Source organism: Capra hircus, chromosome 15, assembly GCF_001704415.2.
Source record: "Capra hircus breed San Clemente chromosome 15, ASM170441v1, whole genome shotgun sequence".
NCBI lineage: Eukaryota > Metazoa > Chordata > Mammalia > Artiodactyla > Bovidae > Capra > Capra hircus.
In genome coordinates, this window is record NC_030822.1 from 53,678,402 (window position 1) to 53,697,326 (window position 18,925).

The following is an 18,925-nucleotide window of genomic DNA, read 5'->3' on the forward strand; positions in this document are numbered from 1 at the left end:
AAGGCCAAACGTGGAAGAATTGATGCTTTCAAACTTTGGTGCTGGAGAAGACTCCTGAGAGTCCCTTGGACAGCAAGGAGATCAAACCAGTCAATCCTAAAGGAAATCAACCCTGAATATTCATTGGAAGGACTGATGCTGAAGCTGAAGCTCCAATACTTTGGCCACCTGATATGAAGAGCTGATTCATTGGAAAAGACTCTGATGCTGGGAGAGATTGAAGGTGGGAGGAGAAGGGGGCAGCAGAGGACAAGAACCTGGTTTGATAGCATAACTGACGTAATGGGCATGAATTTGAGCAAACTCCGGGAGACAGTGAAAGACAGGGAAGCCTAGCATGCTGCAGTCCATTGGGTCACAGAGTCAGGCACGACTTGGTGACTGAACAAGAGTGCTCTGGGAGAACTGGGTAAACATCGTCAGTCATATCTCTGTCAATTGGCGCATCTGAGACTTTGCTCTAGGTGCATAGAAGATATCAGAGTATGGGGGACAAACTGCTTCACCTCTGTGGTTCAGACTGTGTGTGTGTGTGTGATAGAGGTGTGGGGCGTGGAAGTCCAGTCCTGCATCTGAGAGTCTACCTTGGGACTAGAAAGACATCATTTTTTGATAGTGGTCATTGAAGGTCAGGGATGCACCAGCCACATAGATAGTGGAGAGTGCTATATGCAAGCCCAGCAAGACATATGGTCAGTCAAGGTCACCTTAAGTGGACAGCTCTTGTCACACTTTCACATCAGCACAGAGGAACAGGGTCCCAGGGTTTTTAATGCATGAGGATATTTTTTGCACCCTCCGCTGCTCAATTGAGAGATTGAAAGATGGCCGGTTGCTCACAAGTACCAAGGCATGACCCAAGGGTGTGGCTACTGTCTGAAATGACTTCTTAGTTCCCGTTGATCTTTATAAGGAGGCATATGCTACACAGTGTCTTCCTAAGCTTGTCTTTACTTTTAGTTTTGTGTTGAGTTGCAAGAGTTTACAAGTCTATACTCCTCTCACCATTTTAAGAAGGATCAGGATTCTTAATTCATTCTTTTTTCTTAATACATTCTTATGACAAATTTACTGCAAATCATTATGTGCCTGGGGATATTATATGCCTGCACATTGTTGAGGCTGAGGATAAAATGGTGATGAAAACAAGGTCCCTTCCCCCAAGAAATGAACACTCAGCTAGAGACAGAAAGTAAACAGATTTTTAATATGCTGTGGTAAGTGTTCTGGGAAGGGAAGTACAGGCTCACATGGGGACACAGGAAACAGACACTCTACTACGACTGTGGCTGAGGATAAGGAAGGCTTCCTGGAGGAGGTGACATCTACACTGAGACCTGAGGAATCAGTAGGAGGTGGCTGGGTGAAGAAGAGACAGGGAGTGATCAGACAGAGGGAAGTATTTGCTTAGATAAGAGGGAATGTGGCATTTTAAAAAAGCATCCTGTAAAGTGGATAAATTAGCATCCCTAATTAAAAAAGAGGAAACCACCATGACTGACATAGTTTAATGTTTTGCTTGGGGCAGAGTCAGCAGTTAAATGTAGACTATTCCAGTGTATCCTGGTGCCTCAAAGAAAGCACCTAGAACAGGAATTGTGTCAGCTGTATGATTGCAATATAGTTTTCCTTTAGGAAATTCAGTGTTTATTCTGGTTTGTATTCAGTTTTCAATCTCAATGTTGTGAAAAGTCCAGCTAAGTTTCAGTGATTTTGGTATTCATATCAGTACCAATAGAGAGTAATTATAATAGTATCTTTTATGTACTGAGGTCTTACTGTGTATCAGTCCTTCTGCTAAATACTTAATATATTGTATCAGAGACTGGCTAGATGGTTAGCAATCCCATTTCCTCTTCCTGGATACACATGACAACTCAATCTCCTAGCTTGCCTTGCAATTAGGTGGAACATGTAACTGGGGTTTAACCAATGTAGAGTTGAATTGATGGGAGCTATTTCCTGGCCTGGCCTCTTAACTCTGTCTTTGCTATTCTGTCAGCCAGTGGAGGGGGCTGATTGGAGGACTTCAAGAGAATGGAAGGAACTGGGGTCCTTGAATCACCTCACCTCTTGGAGAGGAGCTATACAGGAAAGACACCCAACCTACATCAGCCTGTGACTTGAGTGAGTAGTGACCTCTTACTGTATCTAGCCACAAGATTTTGGAATTTTTGTTACAGCAGCTAACATTAACTACCCTGATTGAGGCTCAAATATTGTCTCATTTGATCCTTGTTACTACCCTGCCAGGTTGATATAATTTTTTTTGGGGGGGGTGAGTGCATCCTTTATTAGATTTTAACAGTAAAATACATTGCACTATGATATAATTATTAATGTTTTATAGATGGAGAAGGATGCATTCCTGTCTGCATCACTAAGCCAGCGAGTGGCAGAGCTAAGATTATAGCCCAGGTCTGTTTGACTCCAGCGGTTATGCTTTTACCACTGTGTAAATAATGCCCTTCCTAATTTTGGAAGAGTTCTTGGAAAAGACAAGTGTCTAGTGAGTTGAGAGAGAGAAAGAAGAGAGGGTGAGTGTGGGGGAGGAAGAAGAGCTCAGGGCCAGGTGTGGTGGGGAGAGGGAATGTGAGGCGCCCCAGAGAACATGTGGGCAGAGCTGGGTAGAGACCTTGCCCCCGTAGTCACACAGGGAAAATTTTAGGACAAGTTTTGGTCTCTGGATGGTTCTGTTGTCTCATTTTTACTCTACTTCATGTTGATCTTCCAGTTGGTGCTTCTTCATGGGCACCACTGCAGGGTAGTGAAACAGGAGGGAAGGGGATAGGGCACAACCTTTGGAAGAATGACATAGCCCAAGGACACGACATAAACAGACTAGACCCCAAAGAGTTCAGGATGGTGGACAAGCTGACTTCCACTGGACCTTGTGCTTCATTGTATACTCATTGTAACACATCAGCATAGCGTTCATGGTGTTCTCAAGGCAAGAATACTGAAGGGGCTTGCCATTCCCTTCTCTGGTGGACCGCGTTTTGTCAGAACGCTCTATCATGACCCATCCATCTTGGGTGGCCCTACATGGCATGGCTCATAGTTTCCTTGAGTTAGACAAGGCTGCAATCCATGTGATCAGTTTGGTTAGTTTTCTGCGATTGTGGTTTCATTCTGTCTGCCCTCTGACGGATGAGGATAAGAGGCTTGTGGAAGCTTCCTGATGGGAGGGACTGGGTGTGGGGGAAACTGAGTCTTGCTCTGGCAAGCAAGGCCATGCTCAGTAAGTCTTTAATCCAATTTTCTGCTGATGGGTGGGGCTGTGTTCCCTCCCTGTAGATTGGCCTGACTCCAGGACACTCACAGGAAAGTCTGGATCAGGATTTTGTGGGGTCCTTGTGTGCACAAGGTTTTGTTGTGCCCTCTAAGAGTCAATATTGCATAGGAACCTGGAATGTTAGGTCCATGAATCAAGGTAAATTGGAAGTGGGCAAACAGGAGATAGCAAGAATGACCATCAACATTTTAGGAATCAGTGAACTAAAATGGACTGGAATGGGTGAATTTAACTCAGATGACCATTATATCTACTACTGTGGGCAAGAATTCCTTAGAAGAAATGGAGTAGCCCTCATAGTCAACAAAAGAGTCCAAAATGCAGTACATGGGTGCAATCTCAAAAACAACAGAATGGTCTCTGTTCCTTTCCAAGGCAAACTATTCAATATCACAGTAATCCAAGTCTATGCCCTGAGCAGTAATGCTGAAGAAGCTGAAATTGAATGGTTCTAGGAAGACCTACAAGACCTTCTAGAACTAACACCCCAAAATGTGTCCTTTTCATTATAGGGGACTGGAATGCAAAAGTAGGAAGTCAAGAGATACCTGGAGTAACAGGCAAATTTGGCCTTGGAGTACAGAATGAAGCAGGGCAAAGGCTAATGCAGTTTTGCCAAGAGATGCACTGGTCATAGCAAACACAACAAGGAAGACTCTTCCAACAACACAAGAGAAGACTCGACACATGGACATCACCAGATGGCCAACACCAAAATCAGATTGATTATATCCTTTGCAGCCGAAGATGGAGAAGCTCTATACAGTCAGCAGAAACAAGACTGGGAGCTGACTGTGGCTCAGATCATGAACTCCTTATTGCCAAATTCAGACTTAAATTGAAGAAAGTAGGGAAAACCACTAGACCATTCAGGTACAACCTAAATCAAATCCCTTATGATTATACAGTGGAAGTGACAAATAGATTCAAGGGATTAGATCTGACAGACAGAGTGCCTGAAGAACTATGGACGGAGGTTCGTAACACTGTACAGGAGGGGGTGATCAAAACCATCCCCAAGAAAAACAAATGCAAAAAGGTGAAATGGTTGTCTGAGGAGGCCTTAAAAATTGCTGTGAAAAGAAGAGAAGCAAAAGGCAAAGGAGGAAAGGAAAGATATACCCGTCTGAATGCAGAGTTCCAAAGAATAGCAAGGAGAGATAAGAAAGCCTTCCTCAGTGATCAATGCAAAGAAATAGAGGAAAACAATGGAATGGGAAAGACTAGAGATCTCTTCAAGAAAATTAGAGATACCAAGGGAACTTTTCATGCAAAGATAGGCACAATAAAGGACAGAAATGGTATGGACCTAACAGAAGCAGAAGATATTAAGAAGAGGAGGCAAGAATACACAGAAGAACTATACAAAAAAGATCTTCATGACCCAGATAACCATGATGGTGTAATCACTCACCTCGAGCCAGATATCTTGGAATGTGAAGTCAAGTGGGCCTTAGGAAGCATGACTACAAACAAAGCTAGTGGAGGTGATGGAATTCCAGTTGAGTTATTTCAAATCCTAAAAGATGATGCTGTGAACGTGCTGCACTCAATATGCCAGCAAATTTGGAAAACTCAGCAGTGGCCACAGGACTAGAAAAGGTCAGTTTTCATTCCAATCCCAAAGAAAGGCAATGCCAAAGAGTGCTCAAACTGCTGTACAATTGTACTTATTTCACATGCTAGCAAAGTAATGCTCAAAATTCCCCTAGCAAGACTTCAACAGTATGTGAACTGAGAACTTCCAGATGTTCAAGCTGGATTTAGAAAAGGCAGCAGAGACAGAGATCAAATTGCCAACATCTGTTGGACCATAGAAAAAACATGAGAATTCTAGAAAAACATCTACTTCTGCTTCGTTGACTTTTCTAAAGCCTTTGACTGTGTTCAGTTCAGTTCAGTTCAGTTGCTCAGTCATGTCCGACTCTTTGCAACCCCATGAATTGCAGCATGCCACACCTCCCTGTCCATCACCAACTCCTGGAGTTCACTCAGACTCACATCCATCAAGTCAGTGATGCCATCCAGCCATCTCATCCTCGGTCGTCCCCTTTTCCTCCCACCCCCAATCCCTCCCAGCATCAGGGTCTTTTCCAATGAGTCAGCTCTTCGCATGAGATGGCCAAAGTACTGGAGATTCAGTTTTAGCATCATTCATTCCAAAGAAATCCCAGCTGATCTCCTTCAGAATGGACCGGTTGGATCTCCTTGCAGTCCAAGGGACTCTCAAGAGTCTTCTCCAACACCACAGTTCAAAAGCATCAATTCTTCGGCACTCAGCCTTCTTCACAGTCCAACTCTCACATCCATACATGACCACTGGAAAAAACATAGCCTTGACTAGATGGACCTTTGTTGGCAAAGTAATGTCTCTGCTTTTCAATATGCTATCTAGGTTGGTCATAAGTTTTTTTCAAGGGAGTAAGAATCTTTTAATTTCATGGCTGCAGTCACCATCTGCAGTGATTTTGGAGCCCCCCAAAATAAAGTCAGCCACTGTTTCCACTGTTTCCCCATCTATTTCCCATGAAGTGATGGGACCAGATGCCATGATCTTCATTTTCTGAATATTGAGCTTTAAGCCAACTTTTTCACTCTCTACTTTCACTTTCATCAAGAGGCTTTTTAGTTCCTCTTCACTTTCTGCCATAAGGGTGGTGTCATCTGCATATCTGAGGTTATTGATATTTCTCCCAGCAATCTTGAATCCAGCTTGTGCTTCTTCCAGTCCAGCGTTTCTCATGATGTACTCTGCATATAAGTTAAATAAGCAGGGTGACTGTGTGGATCATGAGAAACTGTGGAAAATTCTTAAAGGGATAGGAATACCAGACCACCTGACCTGCCTCCTGAGAAATCTGTATGCAGGTCAAGAAGCAACAGTTAGAACTGGACGTGGAACAGCAGACTGGTTCCAAACTGGGAAAGGAGTATGTCAAGGCTGTATATTGTCACCCTGCTTGTTTAACTTATATGCAGAGTACATCACGCAAAATGCCAGGCTGGATGAAACACAAGCTGAAATCAAGATTGCTGGGAGAAATATCCATAACCTCAGATATGCAGGTGACACCACCCTTGTGGCAGAAAGCAAAGAGGAACTAAAGAGCCTTCTGATGAAAATGAAAGAGGAGAGTGAAAAAGCTGCCTTAAAACTCAGGATTCAGAAAACTAAGATCATGGTATCGAGTCTCATCACTTCGTGGTAAATAGATGGGGAAACACTGAAAACAGTGACAGACTTTATTTTCTTGAGCTCCAAAATCACTGCAGGTGATGACTGCAGCCATGAAATTAAAAGATGCTTGCTCCTTGTTAGAAAAACTATGACCAGCCTAGACAGCATATTAAAAAGCAGAGACATTAGTTTGCCAACAAAGGTCAGCCTAGTCAAAGCTATGGTTTTTCCAGTAGTCATGTATGGATGTGAAAGTCGGACCATAGACTGACCATCAAAGAACTGATGCTTTTGAACTGTGGTGTTGGAGAAGACTCTTGAGAGTCTCTTGGACTGCAAGGTGGTCCAACCAGTCCATCCTAAAGGAAATCAGTCCTGAATATTCACTGGAAGGACTGATGCTGAAGCTGAAGCTCTAATACTTTGGCTACCTAATGCAAAGAGCCGACTCATTAGAAAAGACCCTTATGCTGGGAAAGATTGAGGGCAGGAGGAAAAGGGGATGATAGAGGATGAGATGGTTGAATGGGATCGCTGACTCAATGGAAATAACTTTGAGTAAGCTCTGGGAGATGGTGAAGGATAGTGACGCCTGGCATGCTTCCTGGGGTCTCAAAGAGTTGGACACAACTGAGCGACTGCACAACAACACGGCAGCAAGCAAATGACATACCCACAGGCGCCAGGACAGTGCCAAGGAGGACAGTGCCAAGGCTGACCATCAGAGACCAAAAGTAGGCGGTGGCCCAGTTCCTGGAACTCTCCACCCCTTTCCCCAAATAGTTGGAATAGCCTTCCCATTCATTAGCCTCTGAAAGTACCCAGCCTATAAAAGCTCACCACACCATGTTTTGAGGCCACTCTCACCTTCTGAGATGGCCCACACTCTGTCTCTGGAGTGTGTTTCTCTCTAAATCCTGTCACTTTGTCTCTCAATGAATTCTTTCTGAGACAAGACATCAAGAGCCTAAGCTTCACTGAGTCCTGAAACCAGATGTGTGACCTCAGTTGGAAGACCATGGGGTTTCGGCCAGGGTTGTGTCCTGGCCATGTGGGTTCGAGTCCCAAAACGGGTTCAAGCCCCAATGTGAGGTGAACTGTTTCAGCAGGCAGGGTGGGCATCTAAGCAGTAGTAAGTCCAGCTTGAGTGTGGAAACAGACACAGCTCCCACTTTCTGTCCCTGGGCTGGTGATTAGGGAAGATCACTGTGTCAGAGCTACACATAACAGGGAGAAGAGATCTCAAAAGAACCAACCCTCACTATGGAGAACAGTGTGGAGATTCCTTAAAAAATTGCAAATAGAACTGCCTTATGACCCAGCAATCCACTGCTGGGCATACACACTGAGGAAACCAGAATTGAAAGAGACACATGTACCCCAGTGTTCATCGCAGCACTGTTTATAATAGCCAGGGCATGGAAACAACCTAGATGACCATCAGCAGATGAATGGATAAGAAAGCTGTGGTACATATACACAATGGAGTATTACACAGCCATTAAAAAGAATACATTTGAATCAGTTCTAATGAGATGGATGAAACTGGAGCCGATTATACAGAGTGAAGTAAGCCAGAAAGAAAAACACCAATACAGTATACTAACACATATATATGGAATTTAGAAAGATGGCAATGATGACCCTGTATGCGAGACAGCAAAAGAGACACAGATGTGTAGAGCGGACTTTTGGACTCAGAGGGAGAGGGAGAGGGTGGGATGATTTGGGAGAATGGCATTGAAACATGTATACTATCATGTAAGAAACGAATCGCCAGCCTATGTCCGATGCAGGATACAGGATGCTTGGGGCTGGTGCACGGGGATGACCCAGAGAGACGTTATAGGGAGGGAGGTGGGAGGGGGGTTCATGTTTGGGAACGCATGTACACCCGTGGTGGATTCATGTCAATGTATGGCAAAACCAATACAGTATTGTAAAGTAAAATAAAGTAAAAAAAAAAAGAACCAACCCTGAGAATAAATCAAAGAAAAGGAAGCTGCCTGGGGATACTTGGTAGTCGTTGGGTCAAGTAGAATGACAGATGTGAGGGGGAAGGGGCCACCAAGGGCCAGCCCAGCCCCAGGAGAAGCCTTCTTGCTGTTGGCTACAAAACCTAATTAACGGGTATATTCCTTCACGGTCTGCTCAACTCTCCTGGCAGATAGAACAGATAAGAAGGGATAGAACCCCCTTTTGACTGTCCCTCTCTCTTCTGTTCAGATGGTGGCTCAGACTTGAATGGGGAGTTGCTTGAATTTTAGTTGGATAGGTGTCCTCCCTAAAGGGTTTTGGGCAGGAGAGAGACATGCCAGATTTGCATTTTAAGTAGAAGAGGAAACCCAGAGCAGAGATAACGACCTAAGGTGACTCAGCTAGTAAGTGGCAGAGTCAAAACCCTGGTCTGATTGAAGTTCAGCTCTTTGCCTGACATGCCCCAGCAACTAAGCTTGTGGAACTATGAAGACCATGTGAGTCTCATGTCTTGTGCCTATTAAGAAAGAGACAAGAGGAAGAAATACTGGTCTCCCAGGTGAGGGACCTCCCCTGCTAATTCCCTTGAATCAGCAGAGCTGGGGCCAAGAGCTGTGTCAAGCCTGCAGTCTACCCCAGGGGTATCATTCTACATCAGTGGTCAAGACTCACAAGGCTGCTGGGAGGAGCCTGTGGGCCTCAGAAACGAGACCTCATTCTCACTTCAGTGGACACTGCCAGGTGTATGCCCTTGGACCAGTCTCTTTATCCCTATTAGCTGATGACAAGATTGGAAGAACTGTAACCTTCCTGGGCTCTTGTCAAGCCAGATGCAGAAGTGTTCTGACAACGGAGAAAGGCTTCCCAAATAAACGGCTGGTAGAAATGTTCAGCAGAAAGGCCTCATATTGGCTAGAGGGAGCCAGTGCCCTTTTTCATGCTCTCCATTCACTTGTCCTTTCTCCTGACTGTATTCATTCTGAGCCCCACCCACCCCAGTATGAGTGGGGCCTTTGACCACACCTCGACTCCTTCCCACTTCCAGCCATCTTATCAGAAAGGGTGAGGACCTAGTTTATTGGCATTACCCTCATGAACTTGGATTTGAGAGGTTAAGAACATTGACAAAATATTGCCTTCACTTCAAGAAACAGATGTGATTTCCTTCTGGAGTCTTGATGACTTTGATTTCTCCAGTTTTTAGTGGTTTTATTTCCCTTTAATTCTAAACTTAGCAGCAAGTTTGAGCTTCTATCCTATAAATGGAGGAAATTCATCTGCTCTTGGGTTTCCATTCCCAGAGGACTTGTGGGGTGCTCCCGAGAAACCTCCCATGCCCAGGGCTGTCCTGGCAGCCTCATACCTCACCTCCTAGGGTCTCTGGGCTGCAGCTGCTCACTTCGAGGGTGGACACAGGGCCTATCACATTTTGACTTTCTGTTGGAGGCTTGCAAGTAGCAGAAGTACCAAAGCGATAATTTTCAACTAACTCAAGAATTAGCCACTCAGAGCTCCCACCAACTTTCCTTAGGCTTCTGGCAGTCATTGTGGCAGAAGAAATCAGCTGGCTTCCCATGTGTGGAAATTTCCAGGCCTTTCTAAACAACCTTCTTGCCCCCAGAGAGAGGAGAGGACTCCTTTCTGCTGCTCAAAGCCCACTTCTTTTTTGCTTTAGGATGATTCACAGGAAGAACCTCAGTATCCTTCAAGGGAAATTCCTAGCCCTGCCTCCAAGGTATAGCCTGGCTCCATTGGCCCACAAAATGGCTAGTTGCTGGCAAGTTTCCTTAAGCCTGCCTTGGTGTTAGATAACAGGGCAAGTGGAACAACAGCTGTGTGGTCCAGACATTGGCATGTCAAGCCCAGTCCAGGGCTTGCACAGCTATTCCTCCACGGAGGGGAAGAGACCAGGTCTGCCTGCTCCCCCTGCATGTATCTGGGTTCCTGGTCTTCTATGAGAAAGACCAGGACAAAGAACAGTGATTTTCAGGTGTGGGATGTGACAACCTAAACTCAGACTGGGGGAAACATTTCTCTAACTTCTCCAGGAGATCTGCTGAGGAGATGCTTAGTTGACACTGTGGAACAAAACCCCTAGACCTTGGTCTGAGGTGCCTACCTGGGGTCCACCACTGATGTCCAGGGCCTTGCCCAAAATAATGGGCATGTGCTTACTTTCCATTGGCATGAGTAAGACGGTTCGCCCAGGACAGAGGGAGGTTCCCCCCTAAAGACAAATCTAAGTACTGCTCTCTGATGTAGAAATTGCTTGTAACCCTTTGAATTATGGTTTTTCAATTTCAAGAGTTTAAAGGTTTCCATTCTGCTGTACCTCCAGTGGCAGCTGGAGTGCTGAGTGGGAAGACCTAAGACTGGGGTTCCAGCCCCAGGTTGTCGGTTGCCATCTGTGACTTTGGACAGGTCACAAATTCCCCAGGTCTCAGGTTCCTTAGCTATAAAATAAAGATGATACCTCTTTTTGCATCCTATTAGAGTTGTCAAGAGGTTTATCATAAGCAAACATTTGTTAAGCACCCTTAACCAGATAATGTGGGATACAAAAATTAGTCAGACACTGGCCTGATCAGGAACATGTACTTTCAGTACATGCTTATTTTAATACACAACTTATCAGAAGGACCAGCTTAGGCATAAAGTGTTTTGTAAACGCTAAGATATAATATATATGCAGGGCTTCCCTGGTGGCTCAATGGTACAGAATCTGCCTGTTAGGAAGGAGACATGAATTTGAGCCCTGGGTTGGGAAGATCCGCTGGAGAAGGAAATGGTAACCCACTCTAATATTCTTGCCTGGAAAATCTCAGGGACAGAGAAGCCTGGAAGGCTACAATCCATGGAGTCACAAACAGTCAGACATGACTGAGTGACTAAACAACAAGGGTATTGGTACTGCTGGTAATTTTCCTGTGGGTTGGGTCTCCTTTCTGGTCAATGCCAGGCCAAGCATATTTTGCCCAGGTCACAACCCCAGCCTGTATGCCCCACCACTCATGGCTCCAGAAGATCTTGCCGTCCTGTGGAATCCTGGAGTCCTTATGTGAAGGGCAATTCATCTGTGCCCCTGATTCTCTTCTAGCACTTTCCCCAGGACATATTGGAAGTAAGGCCTTTCTTCTTTCACAGAGTTAATAGCAAGTACAGGAAATGATAACTGGACGCCAGCTGGGCATGGTGTATAGAAAGCACGTACATGTGCCCAGTGGATGGGTGCGTGGGAGGGGGACAGAGAAGAGGGAAGCTCTACAGTTCGAGGGTGCAGTTGAATGTAATTTATAGGAAAATGAAAGTCGGAGGAGTTAGATAAAGGCAAGTTCACACCTCACCCCCGGATTCATTCTGTGGCCATCTGACCTTTGGGGACAAAAGAACGAGTGAGTTGTTGCCCTTCTCACCTTCTTCCAAACTCTTTTTCACAAGCCAGTAGCTGGGTGCCTGATACAGGGAAGTCCTGCTGGTTTCTCTGGTGGCCGGTAGCCCCTCCTTTCTGCCTGCACTAACGTACCCTTATCTCCTCCCCCAGCCCCTCTTCCCAGGACACCAAAAGAACCCAAGTATGAAATTCTCAGGCCACGTGAGAGAAAAATGAGCATTTTTTCCTGAAGCTTTTTAGAGTTATCGCATGCGGTCAGTTTTTTTTTTTTTTTTTTAACACTTCTTAAAACTTTGGTTTGGGACTTCCCTAGTGGTCCAGTGCTGCCACTACAGGGGCGCAGCTTTGTTGCCTGGTGAAGGAACTGGGATCCTGAATGTCACACAGGACCACCAAAAATAAAACAAAAACCCCACCAAACGTTGGTAAAAACATTTTCTAACACATAAAAATCCTTTGATTAAGTAATAAGTGTTCAGAAATACATACCATTTATCAACTCTTTGGGCTTCCCTTGTGGCTCAGCTGGTAAAGAATCCGCCTGCAATGTGGGAGACCTGGCTTCGATCCCTGGGTTGGGAAGATCCCCTGGAGAAGGGAAAGGCTCCCCACTCCAGTATTCTGGCCTGGAGAATTCCATGGACTGTGTAGTCCATGGGGTCGCAAAGAGTCAGACACGACTGAGCAGCTTTCCCTTCACTTCCTATCAACACTTCGATGCATGGTTGTTATTGTTTAGTCTCATAGCTGTCTCTGACTCCCTCGAGACCCCATGGACTGTAGCCCACCAGGCTCCTTTGTCCATGGGATTTTTCACTCAAGAATATTTGAGTGCGTTGCCATTTCCTTCTCCAGGGGATCTTCCCGACCCAGGGATCGGAACTGCGTCTCCTACGTTGGCAGGCGGATACTTTACCTCTGAGCCACCAGGGAGGCCCTTGATGCATGGTGTGAAGCCCCAAATAGGTGACTTATATTTAATGTTGTGTGTGTGTGTGCTAAGTCGCTTCTGTTGTGTCTCTTTGCGACCCTATGGACTGTAGCCCTCCAGGCTCCTCTGTCCATTGTATTTTCTAGGCAAGAATACTGGAGTGGGTTGCCATGCCCTCCTCCAGGGGATCTTCCCAGTCCAGGGATCATCCAACCCTGCTGCTGCTGCTGCTGCTAAGTCGCTTCAGTGTGTCCGACTCTGTGCGACCCCAGAGACGGCAGCCCACCAGGCTCCGCCGTCCCTGGGACTCTCCAGGCAAGAACACTGGAGTGGGTTGCCATTTCCTTCTCCAATGCATGAAAGTGAAAAGTGAAAGTGAAGTCGCTCTGTTGTGTCCGACCCTTAGCAACCCCATGGACTGCAGCCTACCAGGCTCCTCCATCCATGGGAGCTTCCAGGCAAGAGTACTGTAGTGGGTGCCATTTCCTTCTCCAACCCTAGTCTCCTGAATTGCAGGCAAATTCTTTACCACTGAGCCCCCTGCAACAAACTGTAGAAATTCTAAGCCTAATTTCAGAAAGCTGAAGTAAATATTAATAGATTCTCTGAGACTCATGAAATTCTTGTAAGTGGTCATGACTTGTGTCCACAGTTATAAATTAACAAGAGAGTTTCCACGAGATGCTTGCCCATCCATTGCTCCCAGGAGATGCTCCCTGTACAACCATATATGAAATATTTTTTCTGGCTGGCTCCTCTGTTTATTACACACATTTTCTTGAGAATATATTTATTACACGTATATTCTTGAGCTCAGGACTCAATTCTTTCCCCTTCTCCATTTAATTTTCCTCCCCACGCCAACTCTGGTCATCGCATGCTAAAGCACAAGTCAGTAACTCAGCTCCTCTGAGGATCCGCTTTGTTGACAAAGTCCATATTGCCACATCTTCCTCATGACCCTTCTCCCTCTTAGGTCAACAACTCAAAACTGCCAATATTCATTGAGCAATTGCATTCATCTCACACACTAGCAAAATTCTCCAAGCCAGGCTTCAACAGTATGTGAACCATGAACTTCAAGATGTTCAATCTGGATTTAGAAAAGGAAGAGAAACCAGAGATCAAATTGCCAATATCTGTCGGGCTATAGAAAAAGCAAGAGAGTTCCAGAAAAACATCTACTTCTGCTTTATTGACTATGCCAAAGCCTTTGACTGTGTGGATCACAATAAACTGTGGAAAATTCTTCAAGAGATGGAAATACCAGACCACCTGACCTGCCTCCTGAGAAATCTGTATGCAGGTTAAGAAGCAATAGTTAGAACTGGACATGGAATACAGATTGGTTCCAAATCGGGAAAGGAGTATGTCAAGGCTGTATATTGTCACCCTGCTTATTTAACTTATATGCAGAGCACATCATGAGAAATGCTAGACTGGATGAGCACAAGCTGGAATCAAGATTTCCGGGAGAAATATCAATAACTTCAAATATGCAGATGACACCACCCTTAAGGCAGAAAGTGAAGAAGAACTAAAGAGCCTCTTGATGAAAGTGAAAGAGGAGAGTGAAAAAGTTGGCTTAAAACTCAACATTCAGAAAACTAAGATCATGGCATTCAGTCCTATCACTTCATTGCAAATAGAAAGGGAAACAGTAGAAACACTGACAGACTTTAATTTTGGGGGCTCCAAAATCACTGCAGATGGTAACTGCAGCCATGAAATTAAGACACTTGCTCCTTGGAAGAAAAGTTATGACCAATCCAGACAGCATATTAAAAAGCAGAGGCATTACTTTGCCAACAAAGGTCCGTCTAGTCAAAGCTATGCTTTTTCCAGTAGTCAAGTATGGATGTGAGAGTTGGACTATAAAGAAAGCTGAGCTTCAAAGAATTGATGCTTTTGAACTGTGGTGTTGGAGAAGACTCTTGAGAGTCATTTGGACAGCAAAGAGATCCAACCAGTGCATCCTAAAGGAAATCAGTCCTGAATATTCATTGGAAGGACTGATGCTGAAGCTGAAACTCCAATACTTTGGCTACCTGATGCAAAGAGCTGACTCATTGGAAAAGACCCTGATGCTGGGAATGATTGAAGGCAGGAGGATTAGGGGATGACAGAGGATGAGATGCTTGGATGGCATCACTTACTCAATAGACATGAGTTTGAGTGAACTCCAGGAGTTGGTGATGGACAGGGAGGCCTGGCATGCTGCGATTCATGGGGTCACAAGAGTCGGACATGACTGAGCGAGTGAACTGAATTGAATTGCTCCGTATCAGCTACTGTGATTAGCACCAGGGGACAGAAATGAAAAGGAGACTGTGTTTGCCTTGGAGGATGTTTGGCTTAAAAGCAAGGGGACATTTTTGGAAACCTAGCATTGATTACTGTGCTGGGTAATGTGCTCTCATTGGGCTTCCCTGGTAGCTCAGTGGTCAAAAATCCACCTGCCAACTCACGAGACGTGGGTTTGATTCCTGGGTAGGGAACAATGTGTGGAGAAGGAAATGGCAACCCATTGCAGTATTCTTGCCTGGGAAATTCCATGGGCAGAGGAGCCTGGCGTGCTTCATGCAGTTCATGGGGTCTCAAAGAGTCAGACAAAGAGTCAAACAACAAAAAAATGTGCTATTATTACTTCAACTGATCCTATTTGAGATATTCTTTCCTTATTTTACAGACAAGGAAGCTGAGAGGTAATATGACTTTCCCAAGGTTGCTCAGAAAATGGTTCAGAACGTGTCTGTCTGACTACACCCCCATGTTCCTCTTCTTCATGCCTATTCCCACCAGCCACACACAAAAGGAAGCAGATGGGACATTCCAGCTGTAGGCCAGTTGGGAGGCTGCCAGACAAAGAACTAGGTTGAGGTCTGTTGTAGGTGTTTGGGTACAACTGTGAGAGACCCAGGACCCAAGGCGGTCAGGGTGAAGTGTGTATGTCAAAGCTCCCTGTCTGTTTGTTTACAAAAATTTCTCAGGAACCTAAATATGAATGCATGTAGGAATCATTCTGAAGACCTTTAATTTAATTACATCTGCAAAGACTCTGTTTCCATATGAGGGACCATTCATAGGTTCCAGGGATCAGGTCATGGATAGCTTCTGGGGAGCCATTTTCATCATACCAGAGCGATCCGTTTCAACGTTCATTTCCATAGTCATTCAATCATACCTGGATTATATATAAATATATATATTGTTGTTTTTTCAGTCGCTCAGTCATGTCCAACTCTTTGCGACCTCATAGACTGCAGCAAGCCAGGCTTCCCTGTCCTTCACCATCCTTCACTATATATATATATGGTGTCCTTGATCATATATATGGGGCTTCCCTTGTGGCTCAGGTGGTAAAGAATCTGCCTGCAATGAGGGAGACCTATGTTTGACCCCTGGGTTGGGAAGATCCCCTGGAGAAGGGAAAGGCTACCCACTCCAGTATTCTGGCCTGGAGAATTCCATGGACTGTATAGTCCATGGGGTCGCAAATAGTCAGACACGACTGAGCGACTTTCAGTTTCACCATATATATAGGTCTTCCCAGGTGGTGCTAGAGGAAAGAAACTGCCAGCCAGTGGAGGAGACATAAGAGACCTGGCTTTGATCCTTGGATCAGGAAGATCTCCTGGAGGGGGACACAGCAATCCACTCCAGCATTCTTGCCTGGAGAATCTTGTAGACAGGAGACTGTACAGTCCATAAGTCGCAGAGTCAGACACAACTGAAGCAACTTAGTATATATATAATATTGAGCATTTACTTAATACCGGACCCTGCAGGGCACTGGAGGACATGGCAAGCAAATCAGAACTCTGTCAGAGTTTAGAGTTTATTTATTTATTAATGTATGAACACATTTTTAAAAGTCTTTATTGAATTTGTTACAGGATTGTTATATTCTGGTTTTTGGCAGAGAGGTGTGTGGGATCTTGGCCCCACAACCAGGGATTGATCCTGCTCCCGTTGTACTGGAAGGCAAACTCTTAATCACCAGACCACCAGGGAAGTCCCAAGCTTATTGTTTAGAAGGAGAGATGGGCGTTAATCAAATAATCACCCAAATAATATGCAAAATTGCAGCTATGATAAGAGCTATGAGAGTCTGTAATTGAGACTTGACCTGGTGAGAAAGCCCCAAGAGAGCTTCCATGAGGAGGTGCAGCTTTGGTAATCTGGGAGACAAGCTGGGGTCACCAGGTTAAGAGGGGAGGGAAGAGTGTTGCAGGAAGAGGGAACAGAGGGCAGAACCAGGGCATGACCAGTGCCAGCAGGATATGCAGGGCTTGGTGTGGGCCCTAGGGACGGGGTGTGGGTTTAAGGACTCTGCAGGGGTCAGTCTGTTGTGCCTCCTCCCCATCCTTTACCCCTAATCCTAGCTAGTGGCTGCTGCCTTGTATCCTGGGACCTTTCCTCCCTGTTCCTCCCTTAGGCCTCATTGTTTCACTTCCTGCCCAGTGTGTTATGTGGTTTAGCAAGGAAACCCCCATGTGCAGTGTTAAGGGCAGATCTCTAAGGTTTGATCAACAAAAATTTCAAAAGTGCCTACTGTGTGGCAGACACTGTGTTGGGAGTTACAGAAATTAAGACCAGAAAGTGAAGTTTTTCTGGCCCTCGAGGAGATAGACTGTAGGGTGGAGGGGAAAGCAAGAGGGTTGAGTGCTGAACAGGCTGTTGTTCTGCATTGAATCTCATTCCTGCTACTTAGTGCTGTGTGGTCTTAGGAGACTGACTTTACCTCTCTGTGCCTCAGTCTCTTTAAGGAGCACTTAAGCCAACCAACTACTGATGTGGCCCCACTCTGCTCTAGGCGGTAGGCCAAGTGCTGGCAACCCTCAGAGACCTGTCTGACTGGGAGCAGGACGCTGGGGCTGATTGCTTCCTTTTCTGGGACTTCAGCTCTGGTTCTGCTGCCTGCAGCACTTGATCCAAATGGATTTCCAGGGCAGATCTCACCAACTGGCATAGTGCCCACTTTGCCCACAGTATTCCCAGGCATAGTGCTCCAGGAGATGTGGCCCATGATGTCCAGGCTGAGGGGGGTGAGTGTTCTAGGAGTGTGGACCCACCTTTCCGCCTCCCCTTCCCTCCTTCTGCAGAATATTGGATACTGTCTACAGAGACCCCTCCTTGATGAACACTAGTCATTCTAATGACCCCCAACTTTGCAGAGTACTCTTCTGGCCAACAATTTTCATCTATATCTTTGTTTATTGGCCACGATGACCAGGGGCCTCTGCTTGAATTTTTGGTAATAACACTGGCCCTAGTCCTTTCCATCAAACCATCTGTGCAGAAAGGCCGAAATGGGGTCAGACAACCTGCCAGCTCTACTGAGTTTGGCTTCTCTGATGGCTCAGTGGTAAAGCCAATGTTTCAGGCACAGGTTTGATCCCTCATCTGGGAAGACACCTGGAGAGAAAATAGGCAGCCCACTCCAGGATTCTTGTCTGGAGAACCCCATGAACAGAGGAGCCTGGCGGGCTACAGTCCATGGGGTCACAAAAGAGTCAGAACGTGACTTAGCAACCAAATAACAGCAACACCTGAGTCTGGCGAATGGCTTTATGTCTCTAAGCCTCCAGTTCTGTGAATATTAAATGATATCCTGCCCCTGCATCCTGTTTTCACTCCATTGTGGTCCCCAAGATAAGATTTAGGGTGGGGTGAAGAAGAGCAAAACCTTGAGCATCAAGTGGTTAAACACTCTAAACCTGGCTGAGCCTTTTTGTTCACTGATACTCATGATTACTCCTCCAAGGGCTGTTGTGGGGGCAGGTGGCTTGCTGCCTAGAAATTTTCTCGTTGGGTTTCTTTTCCAACCATAGTGGCTTTTGTGTCTTTCTCTCCCTCCCTGCTCTCTCACCTTTTAACATCTAGGTGGGGGATTTTGTTCAGAGTGTGAAACAGTCTTCTAGATCATTCAGGTCTTCAGAGGTGTGAGGAGTTGTTTTTGTCCTTTGGCAAGGAGGACATTTTCTATGTGAGCAGAGGCATGGGGCTGTGACCTCCTCATACCCTGGGGCTACTGCGCCAGGGTCTGGCCTGAGAGTCCAGGCACCTATGGGAAACTTGGAACTGGATTCTAGGGTGGGTTCTGGGGCAAGCTGCAGAGCCAGCCTAGTTGCTATACAGCCAGGCCCAGCA